The sequence below is a fragment of the Emydura macquarii genome, unplaced genomic scaffold (genome assembly GCF_026122565.2).
Source record: "Emydura macquarii macquarii isolate MOO-44397 ecotype Brisbane River unplaced genomic scaffold, CSIRO-AGI_Emac_v2 contig_2107, whole genome shotgun sequence".
In the NCBI taxonomy this organism is placed as follows: Eukaryota; Metazoa; Chordata; order Testudines; family Chelidae; genus Emydura; species Emydura macquarii.
The window spans coordinates 26,941-50,927 of NW_027132244.1; the positions used below are offsets into that span (position 1 = coordinate 26,941).

Here is a 23,987-nt window from a genome sequence, read left to right on the forward strand (position 1 = left end):
CCACAGAGGCCCTGCCCATGGCCAGGCCAGAAGCCGGAAGGTGGCCTTGGTGGGATGACCATATTCTCTCCCCCGTACGGAGCCGGAGCCCCTCTCCCTCCCTTCCCACAGACCTGCTGTGACCTCCTCAGCCCTATTTTGGACAAATGCCCAGTTCAGCCAAGAAATCTGGCCAAAATGCGATATCCGGTCACCTATGCTGCGGTATGAGCCAGCCAGGGAGGCTGGGCTGTTGCAGGGAGCCCCAGACCCAGACCTGCCCTGGGCATCCCAGATCCTAGAACCCCACTGAGAAACTCAGGCCTCCAGTCCCACACCGTGGTGACACTTGGGCAGGTGTCTAGAGAGAGACGCCCCATCTCCTGGGAAAAAGTCTCCACATGATGTTTCCTGGCTCCATGTTCAACAATTGCACCTCAGTCCCAGCCCTACCTTTGTCAGCTCCAGATCCTGGCTGTCGGGTCCCATCCTGCCATGGCTAGGGAGGATGAAGGGCCCCCTGTGCTCCAAAACACCTCCCCATGGGGGCTTAGGGAGAGGCACTCTGTCTCGTCACAGTCGACAGTGATCATCCGATTCCTGACACTCTGGGTGGGGCAAAGCAATGTGCAGGCTTTAGCCCAGAGCCTCCTGGCTAGGGCAGAGAGCAGCCAACACTCTGGGAACAGACTTTTGGGTCTCAGGTGAAAGAGTCGCCAGTTCCAGCTGTGACGTTGGCAGTGTAAGGGGTAGGGGCACCCGGGCCCACCCTACTCCACCGGGTCCAAGCCCTGGGCCCAGTTAGTGGTGGGGGTCCAACCACTGGATCCGCAGGGAAACCAAAATCTGCTGCCTTACTTCCCGGAAGCACAACCTGACCAAAGTCCAAGTCCCCTGAGCTACCTCCTATCACCGTCCATGGAAGATATTGAGTAGGAGCAGGGAGATGGGGACACCTCTGCATACGGCCTTTGTTGGACCATGACCGGAGACTGTGCCCAGCTCCCGTTTCCACACCTCCAGCACGACACTGGCAAATTGGAAAGAGGTAAAAGAATGATCTGAGATCTGGAGACCCTGCCTGGTGCGGGGAGCTCAACGGAGATCGATCGCCTGTGGCTATAGTGTGGACACAAAGGGCTGGAATGGTCCCCAGTCATGGTCCCACCACAGCTCTATCCAGGTGACCCCATCTCCCTGTTCCTACTCGATATCCCCCATCCGGTTTATACACCTCAGAATGGTGTCTGCCAACCCTGGTCCAGTCTGATGCTGGGAGTCCTTGTTTGAATTTAGATGGATTCTATGAGCCAAAGGTGTTAACATAACCCAGCCACTGTCCAACATTAAACAGTGTTTGAAAGGGCCAAGGTTTGGCACACAGGGACCTCAGCCTTCTCACGGCATGGCAAATACACCCTTAAGCAACCTGTGAACAGTTCATTACAGATAAAGAAAAGAAGGAAACCGAATGAACACCTCTGAACGCCTATTCCCGCATGTGAAGAGGGTAGTACATCAGCCTAGGGAATTCTGGAGCAAGGAAAGACTTCTCTCTGTCGCACTTTATAGGCCTTCAACAAATGCTTATCATTTTTATACTGATTACCTTCTTCAACGGTTTTCCAATCATCAAAATTCCTAGCTGCAGAGTGTCATTGGCTGGCTTAAAAACTTTCTTCCACCCAACCAGAAAGCGGGAACAGGGCCGTGTGGTTTAGATAGCCAACCCGTCGCCATGAAGCATGGCTAGTCGAATGAAACAGCCCCTGACAAATGCACATCAAAATAATTGTGTGAAAAAAATTAAAATTTTGAATATTTTCTTTGAACCTTTTGATCTGGGCCGAACCGTTCTTTGTTTTCAGGGTTTTCTTTTCTTTTTTTCTCTCCCCACCCCACAAGTATTTAATTATTTTTTATTGATGTTGTTGATACTGACTGGAGATTGGAAACACCCCAATCACGGGAACCTGGAAAGCGTCACTGAGCTACAGTGGGACAAAATGATGGATGTGTATTTCCAAATATTTAGAAAATATCAAAAAGAGACACTTGTTTGAAAAGCAAATGTCTCTCAAGGGGAATAAAAAATACGTGGTGTTTGAACAATTTGCCCTGCCTTTTCTATCACTGGCCGGTAGATTGGACGTTGCGTGCGTGAATGATGCAAGGTTGGGTGAGGATAACGGGGAGGGGTGGCAGGATGAAGGGAAGCTGGGTTGAGCCATAAAGAAGAGTAGGGCTAAATAAGAACAAATAGGTCCAGATATTAGGAGATGTTTAGGTGCCTAACCCTCCTTGACCTCACCGGGAGTCGAAATACCTTTGAGGACCTGGGCCCAGGCTCTTCCCTTCAGCAGATATCAGAGCACTTTAAAAAGGCAGTCAGGATCATTATCACCAGATGGGGAAACCGAGGTGCAGGGCAGGGATGTGACTTGTCCATCACCCAGCAGCAGAGCCGGGAACAGGACCCAGGCATCCTGAGACGCAGGCCTGTGCTCTGGCTACTAACCCACACTGCTGCCCTCCAACTCACAGCCCCTCCCTCAGGCAACCCCAGACCCCGTGACACCCCCAGCCCCTTCACCACTGCTTGCTAATTTCACTTCCTATCTCGTATTCTATGCAGTCAGTACAGATCCGATACAAAGGTCTCCCACCCTCAATTCCCTCCTGACTCATGTGGTCTGGGGCAGTCGCTGGGTCCCCCAGGGCAGGGCTGGTCTGTGGTTACAGACGAGGGGATGTCACACCCACAGCGCTGGAATTACACCCACGCCCAAATCCAGTGGCTCTGGGGTGAATACAGATAGACGTGATCCATGTATCTCCATGCCCCCTGCATCTGTCTAGCTCTGCAGCTGGTAAAAGGAGCCAGGATGTGTAGTGCTGCCCTGCAATGGCCCATTCTGTGTCACCAATCTCTGCCTCGCTAAAGGCTGGATATTTCTGGAGGAGAGATTCCTAGAGCTCCCCTCCTATAGATTTGTTCGCTCCAAGGCCAGAGGGACCACAGGGCTTGTCACATTGGACCACTGCCAGCCCCCTTCCCAAGTTAACCCCAGTTTGAACTAGGGCTGAGCTCTCAAAGAAATGTCCCGGCGTGGGACACAAGTCACCAGGGACGAGGAATCCAGCCTTGTCCTGAGGAGCAGAGTCTCTGCTCCATCCCTGGGCCCAACCATTGGAGGGATTTGAACGGGCTTTTCCCAGGCAAAGACTTTCAGTTCTGGAGAGTGGGGGGGTGGTCGCTCTCACCCCAGCCCCCCATAACAGTGGGGACCCCTCCAGCCCTGCGCGGGTTCATTCCCCGCTGCCACTGCCCAGCTCCCCGTTCCCAGGGCCCAGCCTAGCGCATTATGCACCAGCCCAGCCTTTGTCTGCACTGGATTCACGGCTCGGGTTGGTCGCTCATTCCCAGAATCTTGCTTTTTTTTTTTTAAACTTCATTTTTATTCATTGCTTGGCTCCAAAGCAGCAAACAAAATTCACCAGGCTGCTCAGCAGCACGGGGAAAGGGAGGTGGGAAGAAGAAGATCAGCGCTTTCGACTGATCTGCCCTCAGTGCAGCCTTTGTGGAGTTCCCTTCCCACAAGCGAACGCTCGCTGGCCTGGCTGGCTCTGGGACAGGGTGTTTGCAGCGGGAGGGGCCACCCCAGGGTGACTAACCTGTGGGAGAGGCCCGGTGATGATGGGGTTTTCAGATGGGTTAGCAGGGCAGGGACGGACGAGAATCTCCCATGAACAGCCCCTCGACCGGCTGACATGGGGGAGAGCTACAAACCGGGGCAAATAAACCAGGTGTTTCTCTAGCGAAGGGACAGGCTGAGGATTGGGATTTCCAAGGGAGCTGACGGGAGCCAGCCTTGAACCTGGCTCCTAACTCCCCTAAGCTCTCTGCCTTGAGTCTCATGGGTTGGGTACTGCCTGAGCGAAGCGATAGCTGGGGGGGACTCAGCCTAGGGGGCTCAGCTCCTCTGCAAAGCAGGCTCCAGGGCACGGCCTTGGTAAAGGCCAGAAGCGGCGCAGCTCCGGCCCCTGCAGAGATTCCCGGTGGGGCTCAGGGATGCAGCTTCTTCATCTCCTCTCGTATCCAGGGGATGAAGGTGGAGATTCTTGTGTACACCCCGGGGGGCAGCAGGGCCCCCAGGATACGATGCCCTGGGCTTTTCCCTTGCACACCAGGGGGCCCCCAGAGTCGCCCTGCGAAATAGAACAAGCTCAGTGACAACCCCATTTGCATCTGGTCTCAGTGTCACTCCCTCAATGTCCCCCCGACTCTGCTTGGGACCCCCCTATGGGTCAGCTGGTCTTTGCATCCCAGTCCCCCTCCACCCCTAGAGATGGTCTCTGCCTTCCCCTGGGAAAAGAACAGATATTTTCCCATTCATTTGTACAGCACCTAGCACAATGGGCCCTTAGCCCCCAGTTGCTGATTGTAGGCCCGACTGCAGCACATAGAGCCTCACTGATAGTCACGAGTCATTGAGGGCCCTTGAAGCCAGGGGGAGAATCACCTTCCCAGAGTCTTTGCCCTTTTTTGGATCCCCCGCACACAGCATCGTGGAGGGGTCATAGTCAGCATATGGCCCCTTGGAATCCTTATGACACGCCCCATTGTCCAGCACCTCCACGTCCACCTCCTGCAGCCTGTCCGCAGTCGCTGCGCACCCTGTCCGGCCCCAGCCGGCGACGCTGCACACGTCCCCTGGCTTTACTGTCTTGTGGGTGCGGGGCAGGAGGATGGGTTTCACCCATTTATTCAGCTTCACTTTCCTGTCCAGCTGCAACACAGGCAAAATGAACAAAATGAGGGTCGCGCTCAAGGACCCAGAGACAAACCCCTCACCCCAGAGAAAAGCAGAGCCATCAATGTGAGTTCACTGGAGGCGGGGTGAGTGGACGGGGCCTGCAGCAGTGTGAGGTCACAGGGGGCGGGAGAATTGTTTGGGGGCGTGGCCTGCAGCAGTGTGAAGTCACAGGGGGCGGGGGATTGTTTGGGGGTGGGGCCTGCAGCAGTGTGAGGTCACAGGAGGCAGGGGATGGGATGGGGCGGTACCTGCAACAGCATGATGTCGTTGTTTAGAGTCTTTTTGTCATATTTTGGGTGGGGGATCTTGGCACGTACTGGGATCACCTGTTGGCTCTCTTCCCGTTTGCTAATGTCGTGGGCTCCCAGATGCACCGTGATGTTGCTGTGAGAGCCAAGAGAAACGTGTGGGGCGTTAGGTGCAGGGCGGGGAGCTGCAGGGTGGGTGCAGGGACAGTGATGGGGGGGACGGGGCAGCCTGGGGCTCTCATGCCGAGATCTTTGACTCAGCTCCCGGCCTGAAAACCCTCACCCCACTGCACGCGTGCCAGCTGCCGTCCTGTCCAGGGGCAGGGCACTGCCTGGCTGCAGGGTGGGAAGGGGGCACAAGGGCCCTTTCCCCTCTATGGAGCATTGGCTGCAGCACAGATCCCCTGCCCTGTGGCATTGGGGTCCCAGCCAGTGTCTGCCCCATCCCCCTGTGCTGTTCCCCTGAGCACCTTCGCTGCCCGGTGTCATCCTGGCTCCTGGGTTCTCAGCTCCCGGCATCCCGGGGACCCCCCCTGGCTAGATACAGATGGGTTCTGTGTCCGGCTTCCCCAGCCCATTGCCCTGCCCAGCTGCCCTGGGGCTGGGAACCCCCAGTCCCTGATCTGCTCCTTCCCCATAACCTATGATGGTGCCAGAGCTCCTGGCCCACCATTGCCCGCTAACGCCTGACCTGCCCCCTACGCAGAGATGCTTACTCTCCATTGCAGTGAGCGGCCGTCAGCACAACCTTCTCCGACAGCAGGGACCCTCCGCAGATGAAGTTCTTCTCTCTGCGTCGTATTATCAGATAGGCCATGTAGGGCCTGGAGTGGAGCCGGGCTTCCTGTCCCCCAATGATCTCCCCTGGGGGAGAACCAGGTTCCCATAAATGGCCCCGTCATCTCCACGAGACAGGCTGGGACCGAGCTGCCCATTCCATAACCTCAGCCAGCACCCCCCCACGATGATGCTCTCCCTAGGACATCCCTGTGCCAGGATCCCTGCCCAGATCCCACCCAGACTGGACGCCCCATGGGGCCGGAGGCTGAATCTAAAGCTCTGACATCGCTGGGTGGAGACTCGGTGCCAAATGCACCGGGAGTGGGTCAGTGATCACAAGGCCTTGAGTTATCAGTGTTGGGTGCCAGGGTCACCTAGAACACCACTGACATCTCCTCTGCTGAGATTTCACCTTCTCCGTCAACCCACAGCTACGAGTCAGGCCTCCTCCAAGGCTGACCCTCCAATCTCTTTTCCAAGAACTAATCGGGTTTTCTAGAAAATGAACGTTTTCCCAGAATGTGTCACATCACTCCAAACATTGCAGCGTTTTTCTTGGATCACTGATTGTATCCCCTGGTTTTCTCCACTTTTCAGCTGCAAATTTGATGGGTTTTAGTCGCCAATTTTTTTCTTTAAGCTTTTGGTCACACTAGAAACTGAGAAGGAGTGGCAAGATATGCAACGGAAACCTGTTGTTTTCCATCCATTTAGCCCTGACGCCTTCGCTACCCATAACCCATTGCTGCTTTTGCTTCTCCGAATGCAACCCACATTGCCAAGGTCTATGGCAGCGTTATACGCACACCTGGCTGGCTGGCAAATTTGAAGTAAACACTGATCCTCTAAAACGCAATGGGAGGAGGAACTAGGCCAATTATTTTCTGCCAACTATGTGGAAACAAATTTTCGCCAGTTCTCCAGTTCTCCAGACTGCTCCCACATTTAAGATTAATTCAGCAGCAAATCACATGGAGGGTGTGTTGGATCCGTGTTCAAAACAGGCACTACTAAGTCAGACGAATATTGGTGCTGAACTCAGCAGGTGGTTACTTAAACCATACGCTCTGGGAAATCTCCTAGACCCGTGGGCTTTGGGCAGAACTGAAGGGGAGACGTCATTGTTTTCCTGTCAAATAAAATTAAACTTAATTTTCAACCTAATGGGTGTTAATTGGAAGTGGAGTAAATCTGAAAGACTTTGGCTAAGCAGAGCACTAATAATGGTGACAGGACTAGTAGTACAAAACCAGAAATGCAAAAAGCGACCAACAATCAAAGAAGATTGGATCATGGACCTCCTAAGCTTGGGAAGAAATGGAGACCATTATAGAGAAACCCCAGAAACGTTGTCAAAGATATGGGATACTTTCCTGGAAGTATGTGAATGATCGGATCAAATGCATGGGCCCCCTTCACCTTCCTCTCCTCTCTGCCCACTTCTTTCCTCTCCCGTCTATATCTCTGATCTCTGAATTTTGCTTCTAGTCTTTATCAGACTTCAATAATTTTTCTTTTGTTGGATTTTTATAACCAAATTTAGTTTGTAAATTGTGGAATATAATGAGGGATTGATATTCTAACCATTCATATTAGAGATAATTAAATGTTTCATGCATAGCTAAGGTGAGGAAGCAAATACTTAATATTTACGGGAAGTTTATATAGTATGAAAGGTTCATGTATATTGTTTTCTGTTTGTTTTTCTCACTCTCTCCAGATGTCTTTTTAAAAAAAATAATAAAACGTGAACAGGAAAACAAATTCCTTTTCAGGTTCTCAGAGAAAAGGCGAAATTTCCCATGGAAAAACTTTTCAGACCAACTCTGAACAAGTCTCAACCCAGCTGGATGAAACAAAAACTAGACATGCGGTGTAAAGATAGCGGGGTGGAGGAGTTAGGGCAACTTTTAGGTAACTTTTGGGTAACTTTCAGGTGAAAGTGTTCAGGTTTCGGTCCCTTTAAAAGGAAACACTTTGGGGGGGGTTTCCCAAGAAAAATTTTTTTAAAAACTTCTAGTAATCAGTTGTGAACAAGTCTCCACGTGAGTGGGTGGGTGTAAGAGAAAACCAATCTTTAACACATGGTTGGTCTTTGCATTAGGGTAGCTCCTAGACCAAAATCAGGACCCCCCGTGTTCCAGTAGCTGCGCAGACCCTGACCGAGATCAGGGTCCCTTCCCCTCAATGTGTCAGGCCTTACACTTCCCCACAATCCCTGCCTCAAAGGGTGTCCGGTTCAAACAGACACAGACAGAGTCATTATTCCCATTGAACCGATGGGGAAAGTGAGGCCCCGGGAGATTGTTCTTAAATCTGCCAAAGACGACTGGGTGCCCATCAGTGATCCATGCAAATACCTGTCCACAGAGGTCCTGCACAGAGGTGGGAACTGCTCCCAGATTTCTTGGGTCCCAGCCTGGTGCCTTAGCCCCACAGCCGGCGTCCCTTTGTGGGGAACAGACTGGCAGAGGGGCTCCCAAGGAGCCTGCGGGAGCTGGGACACCCAGCTCCTTGGGCTGCTGTGAGAGCCCCAGTGGCACTCAGGAGTGGCTGAGGGTTACCTAGTGTCCCCTTGGCCCAGCAGGATCGGGGGGAGACCCTCACTGCTGCCCACAGCTCCCCTTGCGGGGCAAGGGCCCCTCACCCCATGGGCCCCGATCTCCCCCCACTCACCAGCCCAAGCCGCTGGGCGCAGGAGAAAGGCCACGGGGAGCAGGACCAGGATCAAGAGCTGCATCATCAGAGTCATCCAGGGACGGGCACGGAGCCTCTGCCTCAGCCCTGGGAGTTATATGGACTGGAAGGGGAGGGGAGGGGAAGGGAGGGGAGGGGAGGAGAGGGCCTGGCAACCAAAGGGGTACGGACTCTGCTGCCGTGTATCCTCCGCCCCAGATGGGCCGGGTGCAACACCCATTGGGGAGCCTCAGTTCACAGCTGTGCCCACATGGGGCAGGGATTTCCTCTCTGCTCTGATGCACAAACCACCTAGCTGAGGATGTGGCTAACCCTCTCCCCCTCCAGCTAACCCATGTCAGCAATGCCCCTGGGCTGATCTGCACCTTGGTTCCCAGACCCAGAGATTGCAAGGCCAGGAGTCGCCACTGGGACTTTCCAGCCTGACCCTCCCAGGCACCCCAGAGCCCAGAACTGACCAAGCAACTCTGGCTTCCAGCCCCACACCATTTTGAACTGGGCTCAATTTTTACATGTTATCAGGATTTTGTTTTCTTTTTCTCTCTCCCCTCCTCACAAGTATTTAACTCTTTATCATTTATAATGTTAATACAGAGTAAAATATGTGTTTCTTGAAGAATCCGCCCTGCCTTTTCCCTCCCTGGCCTGTAGCTTGAACATTGCATGCATGAATGATGTAGGGCTGGGTGATGGTAATGGGGCGGCAGGAGGAAGGAAATCTGGGTTGAGACTTAAAGAAAATTAGGCTAAATAAAAACCAATAGGCCCAGATCTGTTAAAAGACCTCCTTGATTTCAAACCCAGTGACCCAGACCTCGTATTCTGGAGAAAGATCACCCAGATGGTAGCCGCTGATACTCTGCACCCTAGCGAGCTACACGTTCTTATGCAAGCAAAACGCCCCAGCTTGTCTTGGGCTAAGCTGACTGCAGATGGGTGCTTAATGTCCACCCAGGCTCTGACGATGAGTCGATCTGTATCTGGGCTTCTGAGTGTGAAGAAAGACAGGCTAAAGAAAAGAAAGATAAAGATAATGTCACAGTAACAACGGGAAATAAAACGACCTGCCACAACTGCGGTGCCTCCGGTCACTTGCAGAGGGACTGACCAATCAGAGGGCAGGGTCGGGGTCGAGGGCAGGCCATGGCCATGCTGGGTCTGGTAATAACACCCCTCTGTCCCACCCTGGCCCTGCGACCCACACCCACTCTTTCAATCATCTGTATGTATCTAATTTGCTTTATCCCCTTTAAGATTTCTCTCCTAGTTTGTTTCTTTATTTTTACAATAAACCTTTAGTTTTAGTTACTAAAGGATGGGGGACGGGGACCTAAGCCCGAAGGTAAGTGGGGAAGAGGGACACCGCAAGGAAGCAGAAGGAGGAGGGTGCAGCAGGGGAGGCCTCCCGATTCATACTGTGAAAGTAGACCAATCGGCTACTTATCTCAAGTGCCTGTACACAAATGCAAGAAGCCTGGGAAACAAGCAGGAAGAACTGGAAGTCCTGGCACAGTCAAGAAACTACGACATGATTGGAATAACTGAGACTTGGTGGAATAACTCTCACGATTGGAGCGCTGTCATGGATGGGTATAAACTGTTCAGGAAGGACAGGCAGGGGCGAAAGGGGGAGGAGTTGCACTGTATGTAAGAGAGCACTATGACTGCTCTGAGCTCCAGTATGAAACTGGAGATAAGCCAGTTGAGAGTCTCTGGGTTAAGCTTAGAAGCAAGAACAATAAGGGTGATGTCGTGGTGGGTGTCTGTAACAGACCACCAGACCAGGAGGATGAGGTAGATGAGGCTTTCTTTACTCAACTAGGGAAAGTTTCCAGTTCACAGGACCTGATTCTCATGGGAGACTTCAATCACCCTGATATCTGCTGGAAGAGCAATACAGCAGAGCACAAACAATCCAGGAAGTTTTTGGAGAGTGTCGCTGACAATTTCCTAGTGCAAGTGCTGGAGCAACCAACTAGGGGCCGAGCTTCTCTTGATCTGCTGCTCACAAACAGGGAAGATTTGGTAGGGGAAGTAGAAGTGGGTGGCAACGTAGGCAGCAGTGACCATGAGATGGTCGAGTTCAGGATCCTGATGAAAGGAAGAAAGGAGAACAGCAGGATACGGACCATGGACTTCAGAAAAGCGGACTTTGACTCCCTCAAGGAACTGATGGGCAGGATTCCCTGGGAGGCTAATATGAGGGGGAAAGGAAGCCAAGAGAGCTGACTGTATGTTAAAGAGACCTTATTGAGGGCACAGGAACAAACCATCCCGATGTGCAGAAAGAATAGTGTGATACGACCTGTGCCCAGGGTAGCCAACTGACAATGCCAAGGTCAGGGCAGGCTGCAAAAGGAGAGCAAATTATCCCCACGCTGGTGGGTGACACTGAAGCCCGGCTTCCCAACCAGCCACGAACTGCTTCTGATTACCCCACACTGGATATCAAGAAGCCAGTCCACGAATGCCCACAGCCCCCTTCACTGCATTTCAGCTCCAGGCTCCCAAATCAGCACCAGGTCCAGCAAAGAGACCAGTTACTTAAACTCTCTGCTCTTTGCTAAAAAGGTTCCCTCTGACCCCAAAGGGTCAGCCACAGCACCAGATCAATATAAGTTTGGATCTTACCTAAAATACCACGCTGCCAGCCAATCCTTTAGTGTCTAAACTAAAGGTTTATTGTAAGGGGAAAGAAATAAATCATGAGAGAAATGATAAAGAGTTAAAGTAAATCACAGATATACAAATGATTAAAAGTCCATATACTTCAGGTTTCTGGAAGAAATGTGGATTTGCAGGCTTGTGTAGTTCTCTCTGGTTCACATCCAGTATCTGGATGGGTCTAGGTCCTTCGGTTCAGTTGCAAGATGGATTGGTCCAGAGATAGGTGTATGTCTGCAGACTGGACAGGAGCAAAGACAAAGATGGATCCTGTGGTTTGATCTTATAAACCCCCTCCCCCGGCCATGCGGCCTGTGGGCAGTCACAAGACCCAAAATGGAGTCCATAGTCGCATGGGCCAATCGTGGTGACTCCTCTGGTGTGCCTGGGGTCCATAGTCACATGGGACAGTCCTGATGCTTCATCAGGTGTGCTGCCTGCCATGGAGTCCAGAGTCACGTAAGCAGGTTCTGGTGACTCAGTGGTGATGCTGGTTTCTCCCTCAGGGCCCCTTTGCAGCTGGGAATGCCTTAATGGGCCATTACGCAGGCCATTGTTCTGCAGCCTTCCTATCTGGGGTGTTGCCCAGGCAGAGCAGTTTGAAATACAGACATCTCAAATACATCTATAACTTCCATTTCACATATCACACATGAACATAAGTATTATTATCTTACTTAGCACATTATAACCTTCCTAACAGTACCTGACATGGCATATCCCACATGGGTTATTATGATTATGCCATACTGATGTCACCCAATATACTAAATGCCCCCCCACTCAAGCCAGCCCGCATGACAAATAGCAAATATGGTAGGCGTCCAGCTTGGCTTAACAAAGATGTCCTTGGCGAACTTAAACGCAAAAAAGAAGCTTACAAGAAGTGGAAGCTTGGTCAGACGACTAGGGAGGAGTACATAAACACTGCTCGAACGTGCAGGAATGAAATCAGGAAGGCCAAAGCACAATTGGAGTTGCAGCTAGCAAGGGACGTGAAGGGGAACAAGAAGGGTTTCTACAGGCATGTTGCCAACAAGAGGAAGATTCGGGAAAGTGTGGGCCCCTTAGAGAATGAGGGAGGCGACCTAGTGACGGAGGATGTGGAGAAAGCTGAGGTACTCAATGCCTTTTTTGCCTCTGTGTTCATAGACAAGATCAGCTCCCAGACTACTGTACTGGGTGGCACAGAATGGGAAGGAGGGGAACATCCCGCAGTGCTGAAGGAACGGGTCCAAGACTATTTAGAAGGCTTAGACATACACAAGTCCATGGGGACAGATGCAATGCACCCGAGGGTGCTGAGGGAGTTGGCTGAGGTGATTTCAGAGCCATTGGCTATTATCTTTGAAAGCTCGTGGCAACAGGGGGAGGTCCCTGAGAACTGGAAAAAAGAAAATATAGTGCCCATCTTCAAAAAAGGGAGGAAAGAGGATCCAGGGAACTACAGACCGGTCAGCCTCACCTCAATCCCTGGAAAAATCATGGAGCAGGTCCTTAAGGAATCCATTTTAAGGCACTTGGAAGAGAGGAAGGTGATGAGGAACAGTCAACACGGATTCACCAAGGGAAAGTCATGCCTGACCAACCTGATTGCTTTCTATGATGAGGTGACTGGCTCTGTGGATGTAGGGAAGGCGGTGGATGTGATATACCTTGACTTTAGCAAAGCTTTTGATACTGTCTCACACAGTATTCTTATCAGCAAGTTAAGGAAATATCTAGAGCATAGAGCTCAACGAGTAGTGATCAATGGCTCCATGTTTAGCTGGCAACTGGTCACAAGCGGAGTTCCCCAGGAGTCGGTCCTGGGGCCGGTTTTGTTCAACATCATTAATGATCTGGAGGATGGGGTAGATTGCACCCTCAGCAAGTTTGCGGATGACACTAAGCTGGGGGGAGTGATAGATACTCTGGAAGGTAGGGATAGGATACAGAAGGACCTAAACAAACTGGAGGATTGGGCCAAAAGAAATCTAATGAGGTTCAACAAAGAAAAGTGCAGAGTCCTCCACTTAGGAAGGAAGAATCCCATGCACAGTTACAGACTGGGGACCGACGAGTTGGGCAGCAACTCTGCAGAAAGGGACCTGGGGGTAACAGTGGATAAAAAGCTGGATATGAGTCAATAGTGTGCCCTGGTTGTCAAGAAGGCTAATAGCATATTGGGCTGCATTAGGAGGGGCATTGCCAGCAGGTCGCGGGAAGTGATTATTCCCCTCCATTCGGCATTGGTGAGGCCGCATTTAGAATATTGTGTCCAGTTTTGGGCCCCCCACTACAAAAAGGATGTAGACAAGTTGGAGAGAGTGCAGCGGAGGGCAACAAAAATGATTAGGGGGCTGGAGCACAGGACTTATGAGGAGAGGCTGAGGGAACTGGGCTTGTTTAGTCTGCAAAAGAGAAGAATGAGGGGGGATTTGATAGCGGCCTTCAACTACCTGAAAGGTGGTTCCAGGGAGGATGGGGCTAGGCTGTTCTCAGTGGTGGCAGATGACAGAACAAGGAGCAACGGTCTCAAGTTGCAGGGTGGGAAGTCTAGGTTGGACATTAGAAAAAAGTTTTTCACTAGAAGGGTGGTGAAGCACTGGAATGGGTTACCTAGGGAGGTGGTGGAATCTCCATCCTTAGAGGTTTTTAAGCTGAGGGTTGACAAAGCCCTGGCTGGGATGATATAGCTGAGGTTAGTCCTGCTTTGAGCAGGGGGTTGGACTAGACAACCTCCTGAGGTCCCTTCCAACTCTAATATTCTATGATTCTATGATTGGCTGGCAGCATGGGATTTTAGGTAAGATCCAAACCTATATTGATCTGGTGCTGTGGCTGACCCTTTAAGGTCAGAGGGAACCTTTTTAGTAAAGAGGTACTAAGAGTAGTAAAGAGAGTAGCAGAGAGTTTAAACCACTGGCCTCTTTACTGGACCTAGTGGCTTATTTGGGAGCCAGGAACTGGAATGCAGTGAAGGGGTCTGTGGGCATTCGTGGACTGGCTTCTTCATAACCAGTGTGGGAAAATCAGAAGCAGTTTGTGGCTGGTTGGGGAGCCAGACTTCAGTGTCACCCAACAGTGCTGGGAGAATCTGCTCTCCTTTTGCAGCCTCCCCTTACCTTTGCATTCTCAGGGGGCTGCCCTGGGCACAGATGGATCACACTGGGCCTGGACGCCCTCTCTGCTCTTTCTGCTACTTTAAACCTCGCTAAAAGTACTGTGATGTTCACATATGAGCCCTTGCGCACGTATACAACACCCTTGCGCAACAAAAGGTCACTCTCCTCGGTTGCTGCTGCTCAACCTGAACCCCTCGCACTTGGGATGTTTTGAACCCTTTTCACGAGCTTTGTTCCAAGTTTCTGTCTGTCTGGGCCGAGGACAAACTGTCCTGCGTTTTGGTACCTGAGCAGCTCTGCCCTCCCAGCCAGGTTACTGGTCTGCTTCCTCCGCCTACCAAACAATATCTCCTCAAGACTGAGGCCCGGGATACTGGGAAGAAGCTACGAGTTCAGGGATGAGTGGGAGTGGGGAGGAGCACAGGATGGAGATTCAGTAGAGGTACACCCCGTGCTGTGACCTTAGGGATTTTGGTCCTTGCCGAAACCCCCCAGCACCGCCCCTTTGCCAGAGATGATCCATCAAGGTGCTAGGTTTCAGGTACAATGACACATGGGTGCCCAGTGGCTAGGAGAGGCTGTCCCATAGGCCTTTGAAACGCAAACACCCCCCCAAAACTGGCCACCCCCCCACAAGGCAAACCCACCACTGCTCCAACACCCAACCGGAAGGCAACTCCCTTCAACAGCCACTGATAGTATCTCGGGAGATAAAACACACGGATAAGATTCACAACATCACTGACAGCTAAAGGGCGTTGGTTTTATCAGAACGTTGTGCCATCCGGTCTTTGCCGCCTGTATGGTTTAGCCATTGTCACCAAATGTGCAGTTCCTGATGTGATCTTGTTTTTTTCCAGGGGTGTAGTAGGATCAGTCTCCCCGATCTTCCATTATTTAATATGCCTTGCATGTCACCTCAGTCTTACCTGACTCAAACTCTCTCTCATACACCCCCGCACGTGCTGGTGCATTGGTGAACAGACAGCTGCGGTATTTTCATCCATTTGATCTGCTATCACTGAAACCATCTAAGAGACTGGGCTGAGATCATGCTTCTTAAAAACACATGATGTGGAGCTGTAAGCTAATGAACCACTGGCTGCCTTGGCAAGCCCAAGACCCCCTCACAAACCCTGTGAAACCAACTGGCCTCTTTCCCCTGGCTGCAGATCAGGCCCTACAGCGACAACGGCAGTGTTATCTTACCCTGCTTAGAAGAGGTTGGAACTGAAACGCAGAGATGGGAGGTGGCCTGTCCAAGTTCACACGGGGTGTGTCTACACTGCAGTGTGCGCCTAGGACCTGACACATGTTTGAGCCCAAACCGTCCTCCCAGAAAGCCCCATGACATACTCCAACCCCTCTCCACCCCAGGCACCAGCTGCAGGCCTCACCACGCTGGTTTATCAGAGCCTGTGTCCTCCTAGAGGGCGGGACCCAGACTGACCTCTTTGCAGAGAGGACGTGGCTGAAGCTTTCTTGCCAGGCTCATGTTTGGCTTGTCCACCAATGCTATCCCACAATGCCCTGGGCCTCTGTCACCCCGGACTGTCTGTCTCCCACCTTCCTGATCACCTCCCATGAGGCAGAAGTGGCCTCCTGGTTCACATACAGAAAACTCAGCAAGGAGGCTGGATCCACCGGGCAGCGCACTGGCCTGGGAGGAGATCAAGCACCGCAAGGGGGAGGATGCAGATACCTGCCCCTAGCATGAGCAATTGCACTAAGTGCCGGGCACTGCATCCATCCCAGAGTCCTGCATGACCATCTCCTGAGCCAGGACAGCTCATAGCGCTAGCGACAGAGGTCACCGGCAAAGCAGATCCTGCACTCGCCAGCGTAGACCCCTCGGCACTGAACCCCACATTTCTCATCCACCTCGATCACAGCCGTGAGTAGAACGTAGCTGAAGTAGGAGAGCCCCTGTCAGACCCTAGTTTTCCTGCCAGCCATAGACCAGCCTACGTAGGTGGAGCACCCTGTGGGCATCCTGGAGCCATGCCGAGAGGGCCCATCCAGGGAGGTACAAGGGGCACACCACAGAAGAAGAAGCAGACCAAGAAGACCTGGAGCCTGGTAGGTTGCGACCGCCATTTTTTAATGTTATTGCTATTAAAACTGGGAGGGATTTTGGATCTGCCCAAAGCACGATTGTCAGAGATGAAATGACAGGCAGTGGGGTTTATTTTGCCCTCTGTGATGACCCAGGCTGGGCGCAGATCTAGCTTCCCCAGCCCAGGAGCCCTGGTCCAGTTCCCATAAATGGCCCTGCAGAGTCTGTCTGTCTGTCATCCCTCATCTTCTCAGAGTGCTTTTATTCGAATTCAGAGCCTCCAAGGTCAGAAGAGACCCGTGTGATCATCCCGTCCCACCTCTGACCAGGGAACTGCCCCTCAGTCATTGCTATGGGAGATCTTCTGGTGAAACATCTCAGACTGCGCCGCGCTGCTTGGAACATTGTTCCCTTCTCACCACCTAGCGCCCTTCTCTGCTGCCATCTCCACTAACCCATTGTGGTTACATAGCAACTTCAATTCAACAGCAGTGTTTGCACTGGAGATGGGGAAGTGGTGGCACCATTATGCCAGGCGCTGGTGAGAACGGAGCTGGAATACTCTGTGCAGATCTGGTCTCCCATATCTAAGAAAGATGAATTTTAACTGGAAAAGGTGCAGATGATCCAAGGAATGGAAAACCTGCCTGGTTAGAGCAGACTCAAAGAGCTTGGCTTGCTTAGCCTAACCCAGAGAATGAGGTTGGAGGGAGGGAGAGATGATTTCTGTCTATAAATACATCAGAGGAGGGAGAGGAGATACTGAAGTTCAGCGCCAATGTGGACAGAAGAAGAAATGGCTCTAAACTGGCCATCAGGAGGTTTGGGCTTGAAATTAGACACAGGTTACTAGCCATCAGATGAGTGAAGTTCTGGAACAGCCTCCCCAGGAGAGCAAAGGAGGCAAAACAACTCACAGGCTTCCTGACTGAGCTGGATAAGCCTATGGAAAAGAGGGGATGGTGGGAGACGCCTACAATGGCCCGTTGCCCATCAGTAATGGCCAGTTGCAAATATCTCCAAAGCCAGTGCTGGGACACCAGATAGGGAGGGCTCTGGGTTACGACAGAGAATTCTTTCACTGGCGTCTGGCTGGTGTGTTTTGCCCACATGCTCAGGGTCTAACTGATAACCAGATTTGGGGTCGGGAAGGAATTTCCCTCTACATTAGATTGGCAGAGAAGCTGGTGGGTTTTCGTCTTCCTCTGCAGCAAGGGTCAGGGGTCACTTGTAGGGTTAAACTAGTGTCAGTAACTTGATGTCTTTACGCCATCATCTGAGGACATCAGTAAGTCAGCCAGAGGTCAGGGGACTGTTGCAGGAGTGGGCCCTGGAAATAGGGCTGCCGGCCCAGGGCACATTCAGGAGACATCACAGCGCCCACCTCCCGGGGCTGGAGGTCCAAAAGCACTAGCAATTCATACATGATCAGCTCAGCTGGTGTGAATGGGCCATAGCTCTACCAGAATCAGAGAAGAGGAGCCACTCTGGATTCACCCCTGGTGTCACTGCAGAGTTCATTTACTGCTAGAAACAGGGTGATCCCCATCTGGGGCCCTTCCTAGACCCCATGGGGATATGAGTGTCTCCAGGTTCCTGGATCCCTTAGAAACCTTCATCTCTGTCATCAGGGCCAACTCTTACCAGCTGGTAAAGGACTTGAGCACAGATGCTGAGGCCAGAGTCCGTGAGCTGCATCCTCACTCAGTGATTATGGGTACCACATCATCTTCCTAGAATGGGGTGTCATGCAGCAGGTCCTGAACCTCAGCATGGATGAAAAGCTGGAGGACATTCCCCTGCTGCCTGAATACTGCCAGGGGCTCTACAACTTCAACTACGTTCTACTCACGGCCATGATCGAGGTGGACGAGAAATGAGGGTCTCAGTGCTACATGAACCAAGGCATCAATACCACCCCCTCAGTCTCCATCTCCATCTACATCCACCCCGACGTGCGGAACTTCTTCCCCAGCAGGCTGACCCTCACCAAGGGCATCACCAAGCTGATCACCTCGTCTCAGTTCTCCCTCAAGGCCCAGTATGGCAGGAGAAGGGTCTGCATGGAGTAGGAGGACTGGAACCAAGCCTGAGAAGAAGAGGAGTCAATCCAGGTGAACCTGGAGCCCCAAAAGAACCTGTACATCAGGCAGTACCACCTTGGCATAGGCCAGGAGCGCATTTTGTTCTGCTGGGATGTCAAGCTCACCAAAGAAAATAACACACCTGACCACATCCTGCTGCCTCCGGTCCCCTGTTCATCCGTGAGAATGGAGAACACTAGCACCATGATGCTATTGTTGACGTGTGTGTGTGAGGTTCTCTGCTCCAGTTTTGCCACTTCAGATCTTTCCCTTTGCTGCCCAAAATTTCTCCACGCTCTCCCAGCTCTGTCTCCTGCTGTTTTGCTTCCTGTTCGAAATCTCCTTTGCTATGTAGATGATTTAATTAACTGGCCTGTCTTTCCTATTCATATTTTTACAGCTGGTCAGAAAATGGTGTTAGATTTCCCCACAGAAAATTTACATTTTCTATTGAAAAACCAGAACAGAAATTGGCTCGATGTTGACAAAACCTCCCATAGTTGTAAACCGAAAAGTGTGGGTGGGAAATGTGTCAAAAACTGAAAAATATCAGCTGACAGCCACCCAAAACAAACAAAAATATATCTGCTGAGCAGTGAATAATGGATTATTTTTAGCTAAATGTTTCCATGTTTTTGGACAAAACAGTGACAGTGTTTGAGGGAAACCTATACTTTCTGTGAACATTTTCCTTTTGCCAAAACAATCCTATTTTACCTCAAAATCGTCCCTCCAAATGCACTTTCACTATTTCTCAAATAACCCTGGGATAGGCATGAACAGGCCTCATAGCTTATCCCAGCCTCTGGTCGCACGTCTACGTTCTTCATCTTGATTGGTGGCTTTGGTTAACGGTGAGGTTCCCCATGCTGGCCACAGTGAACACACTGCTTTGGGAGTCGTTAAAGGACAACAATCCTCTCATTTTCTATTGGCCCCTTGCCACCAGCTCTGAGATTTCCCACCTGTTACTTTCTCTGCTGCTTCCATCACTCCCCAGTAGATGGCATTCGTGCATCAACATTTTCTTTCCTTCTTTGCTTATAGGAGGCTCTGTGTATTAGTCATTCAAACACTGAATTACTGGATTAACCCAGACTATGAACTGGGTCCCCCTTTTTTCAAGCAACTGCTTTTAAAGTTTCGAAGTCACACGCACGTTGGGTGCTTCTACCTTTAAATAATTCATTTCTCTTCTTGGGCCAGACAATTCCTCTGACTTCTAGAGGCCAAAAATCACTTTGAAAGAAAACAAACACAGTCACATATAGTTCTTCTAAATGGAGTGGACACAGGGCCTCTTTTTGATGGTACTGAGGTGGCTGAAGGTGCAGAGCGATGCCCAATGGGAATTTTAAGGGTGTGTGTAGGAGTGAGAGGTTCTCGGGTTGTCTTGTGTTGGCCTCGTGCAAATCAATGGGAAAGGGGCCTGTCCTGGCCAAAACAAATGTCTGACCGACTCTTGGACAGTATCAAAGATGGTACTAACCCACCTTCTGGGGAAAAAAGAAGTTAGCTGAGATATGCTGGAACTGTTGTTGTAGTTGCTACAGTCAGATCCCATTTTATCCCAGGTTATGTTTGGGATTCAGCTGGAGCTAGGTGGGGTGGCGATGTTACCTGCCTCCAGCTCTCTGGCCTGGTCTGATTTCAGGGCATCTCTCAGGACTGGGATGGTGAAGGCCCGGGGACCCAGGAGATGGTGGGGGTGGGAGCCATGGCGGTGATGTTTCCTCCAGTAGCCTCCGTCTGTTTTTCTTTCTCTTTGTTAGCTTTTTCTCTCAAAATCTCTTTCTTCAAGGACCCCAAAAGGGCAGTGACGGGTGGAACAGACCAGCCCCTTTTTTTTTTGTTCGCCAGTTATGCCTAAATTCTGACACACCAATTTTGGCTCATTAAATTCCAGCTCCACGTCATCTGGTTTTAACAAACCTGATTTCAGCAGAGTCCATGGATTATATCAAAGTGGCCTTTTTGGTTTAGACCAATCCGGTATCTGTGTCTGGTTTCCTTGCACCTTTCCCACCAACATTTGTTATTCTAGGTTATCAGGACGTTTCACTCACTTCTTACAATTAAACTCACAATTAGGTAAATTTGTCGGCCTTGTTAGCACAACACAATCCCTCTCTGTTATGAACCAGTTCCACCTAGGATCATACATTTGTTCATAAAATCACAATTGTAGAAACCGAAAACTTATTTCAGTTTAAGCATTTGGACGTGGGGGGTAGGGGGTGGTGTTAAGTACTTGGTTCTATTTTAAGTATGGCATATTTCTCATAACTCACGTCCTTTGTAGCTAAAACGAAACTGAAAACCGCTGCTGTGAGATGGTGTCAGCTGTTTGAGAACAAGGCAGATCTTATCGCTGCCTCGGCTGTGTGCCCAGAACTGACAAAGATTGAAAACATCCCCTTCCCCCTCTTTACCATTTACACAGTTAAAGCTGGACACTTATACAGAGCACCTCCCCGGCTCATTTCCCTGAGCAGCACCGAAGGGCCAGGGAGTGGGAAGAGGCACCTGTGAGAACTGGCCCCTGCTGCTGGAATACGGGATAAAGGTGCCCTGAACTGACTGAGTACCGGACAGGCAATTTTCTATTTCAATAAGGGCCGTCCCTGGTAACACGGGGGGTTGGCAGGCCCAGCTGGTGCTGATAACACCAGAGCTTCCGGGCCAGAAGCACTGAGCAGCTGGAACAGCTCCAGCAGCATTACTAAGGCGGTGACAATCCAGCCTCCTCGACTGAAGGACACAAGCCACTAATTCCCGTGTCTCTGGAAAGTCCCTGCCAACTGCAAGGATGCCTGGGGGGTCAGATCGGCTCAGGATTGCTCTGCTGCACTCAGAGAAAAACCTCCCTGTAAAGGAAATACACATTATAACAGAGACAGCTTGAAGCCAGCAGCAGGAGTGGTTTGATTTTTGTTGCACTTCTAGGGAACAAAGCTCCCTGTGATGCAGTGAACCGGCAGGCAAAGGATGGCTGATTTGTCTGCATTGGATTTTGCTCCGCTTGTGGGTCTGGGTTTCCCCTCTCGTGTTTCCTGTCAGAGCAGCAGACAGCTCAGCGCAGGGAAGGGCAACCATGCTCCCTCTAGCTCTTTGTGGCTTGGCCCCAGACCCTGCCTTGTAGAACGACCATCCTGTCCCCACCAGGACGATGGCTCCTCGAGCCAAACCTGTCTCTGTCTCCTTCTGGCTCCTGTCTCCCTGCTCCCTCGCCTTGGCAGGTAAGTGATCCCTGGTCTACCGGATGCCTGGGTCCCTTTCCCCATCCCAATATCTTACCCCAAGCGCTGGGCGCTGCAGGGCCCCCTTGGGTTGCTGTCCCAGATACCTGGGTCCCGTTCTCATCTAGTCTTTCTCCTTCCTGCAGGAGTTCACTGTCTCTTCCGTTTCCAGCTCATTTCCCTGCAGGCGGCCCCTTGGTCTGCCCAAGCGGCTGAATGAGATGAGCATGAACGACCTGCTGTTCTCAGCCTACGATAGCGGTCCCAGCAAGCTGGCTGCCTGCAACGGCTACACCCTGGACAACCACCAGTTCTGGAGAATGAGCACAGCTAACTGCATAAACTGGGTGGAGAACGAGTACCAGCCTTGTGCAGGAGGTGAACATCAGCTCCCCAAAAGTGGGTGAGTCCCTGTCCCCCAGCACTCAGCTCAGCTTGGGGAGGCAACACCAGCGGGGAGTGATTTCCCTGATAACTAGTAGTTAGCACATGGGGGACTGGGAGCCAGTACTGAAGGGTTTTATCCTAGATTTGGGAGAGGAATGGGTGTCTGACTGATTGTGAGGGAGTCTGGGGACTATGTCTGGGTGTTAGAATTCCTGGGTTTCATGCACAGGAAACCCTCATCCCCCCATCTCCCTCTGGTAGCAGCTCAGTGGCTCACACAGACTTTCTGTCCCCAGAGCCCTATTACCTGCAGATCCCGCAGAGCTGTGAGCTGGACAATGGAACCGGAGCCGCCCGAGCCACCACCCGATATTCCCTCAACGGGGAGGATGTACTGCAGTACCAGACTGACCAGAACCGCTGGTTCTTGGTGCACCTGGCCTCCTGGTGCATGGCCGAGTGCTGGAACCACCAAGGGGAGGCTATTTCTGCGAGGACAGTCATCACGCCCCAGCAATGCAGGTTTTTGATCGCATTGAGGGCACCTTTCACCGCATAGAAGACAGGTGACAGCTCGATCTGTGCCCCACACTCCCGACCCACAGCCCCTGCTGTCCCATTCCCTGTGACTCATGTCCCTTTCTCACCCTCCCTGCAGACCAGCCCGCAGCACATGTGGCCCTCATCCCAGGGACCCAGGACTGGCCACCCTGCCTCATCTGCCACATGACTGGGTTCTACCCCCGCAACATCGAGGTGACCTGGGAGCAGGAGGGCCAGGGGGAGCAGGTGACCAGCGGGATCCAGCCTAACGCAGACCCCACCTTCCAGATCCGGGTGTCCATCGAGCTGGGGCAGGAGGGGGTCGGCCCCAAGGAGCACGTGTGTGTGGTGAGAAACAGCAGCCTGGGGGACTACCCCCTGAGGGTGACCTGGGGTGAGTACCGGGGCGACAGGGCGGGGGGAGCAGTGGGGCACCCCCTAACAATGGGGGGGGGAATGGGAGAGATGGACATAAGAGGTGGGGGGAAGAGAGTGGTGGGAAATGCAGAGAGGGAGTTTGGGGGGCGTAAAGGGTTGGGTAGACAGAGAGGCACTGGGGGAGGGGGAAATGGAGAGAGGCTTTGTGGGGGCTCAGGGAAGGGGAGGCAGAGAAGGGGGTGCAGCTTCAGGGGAGACACATGGGTGGCAGGGAGAGCAGCCCAACTGCGGAAGGGGGTTGCTAGCCCAGGTCTATTGGGGCAGAGGGCAGGACCCATGGGAGAGGAGGGGCACAGGGGTTTGGGGGGGCCCATATCTCAGTCTGTCTCGGGGCATTTACAGTTTCCCTGTCCACAGACCTGGCAGGTCTCCTGGTGATCATTACTGGCACCCTCCCCGCCTCAGGATTGGTCCTGGGAGCCTGGGCCCTGGGCTGTTACCTGAGGAGGAGGAAAAATGAGTGATGCTCCCAACACAGAACCCCCCAGAGCCCCTTCCGCTCCCCACACTTGCCCCCTGCACAGAACCCCCTATTCAGCCCCCAATACCGACAGCACATCTCCCCATCCTGAGCTCTGTGACCCAATCTGAGCCCCCCTATCCTGCCCCCTGCAGCAGAGCAGCCCCTAGTGTCCCCCACTGAGCCTTCCCAACATCGCGTGAGATCCCAGGGTCTCTGTGCTGAGCCGCGGCTGGATATAGGAGTCGTGGCAGAGGTTCCTGTTGTTGCCCCCACACATCCTGGCTTCAGGGGGGCAGCAGCAAGCCCCTGGCAGGTGGTCTCCAGTTGAATCAATTCCTGTTTGGGCTTCCCCGGCAGGGGGCCAGAAAGGGCCGTATCGCATGGCTCAGACACAGCCGGGGACCCTTGACTCTGCTTCAGACACATCTGAGCCAGCAGAAGGCGCCGTGTCCACAGCACCTTTTTGCCTGGATGCCGCTGAGTGA

The 23,987-nt window shown here is 52.2% G+C and overlaps 2 pseudogenes; one reads left to right on the plus strand and one right to left on the minus strand.

Annotated features, from left to right (window-relative positions):
* Positions 1-4,045: 4,045 nt before the first annotated feature.
* Positions 4,046-8,564, minus strand: LOC137160017 (mast cell protease 1A-like; annotated as a pseudogene).
* Positions 8,565-21,589: 13,025 nt separating this feature from the next.
* On the plus strand, positions 21,590-23,987 carry LOC137160018 (HLA class II histocompatibility antigen, DP beta 1 chain-like; annotated as a pseudogene).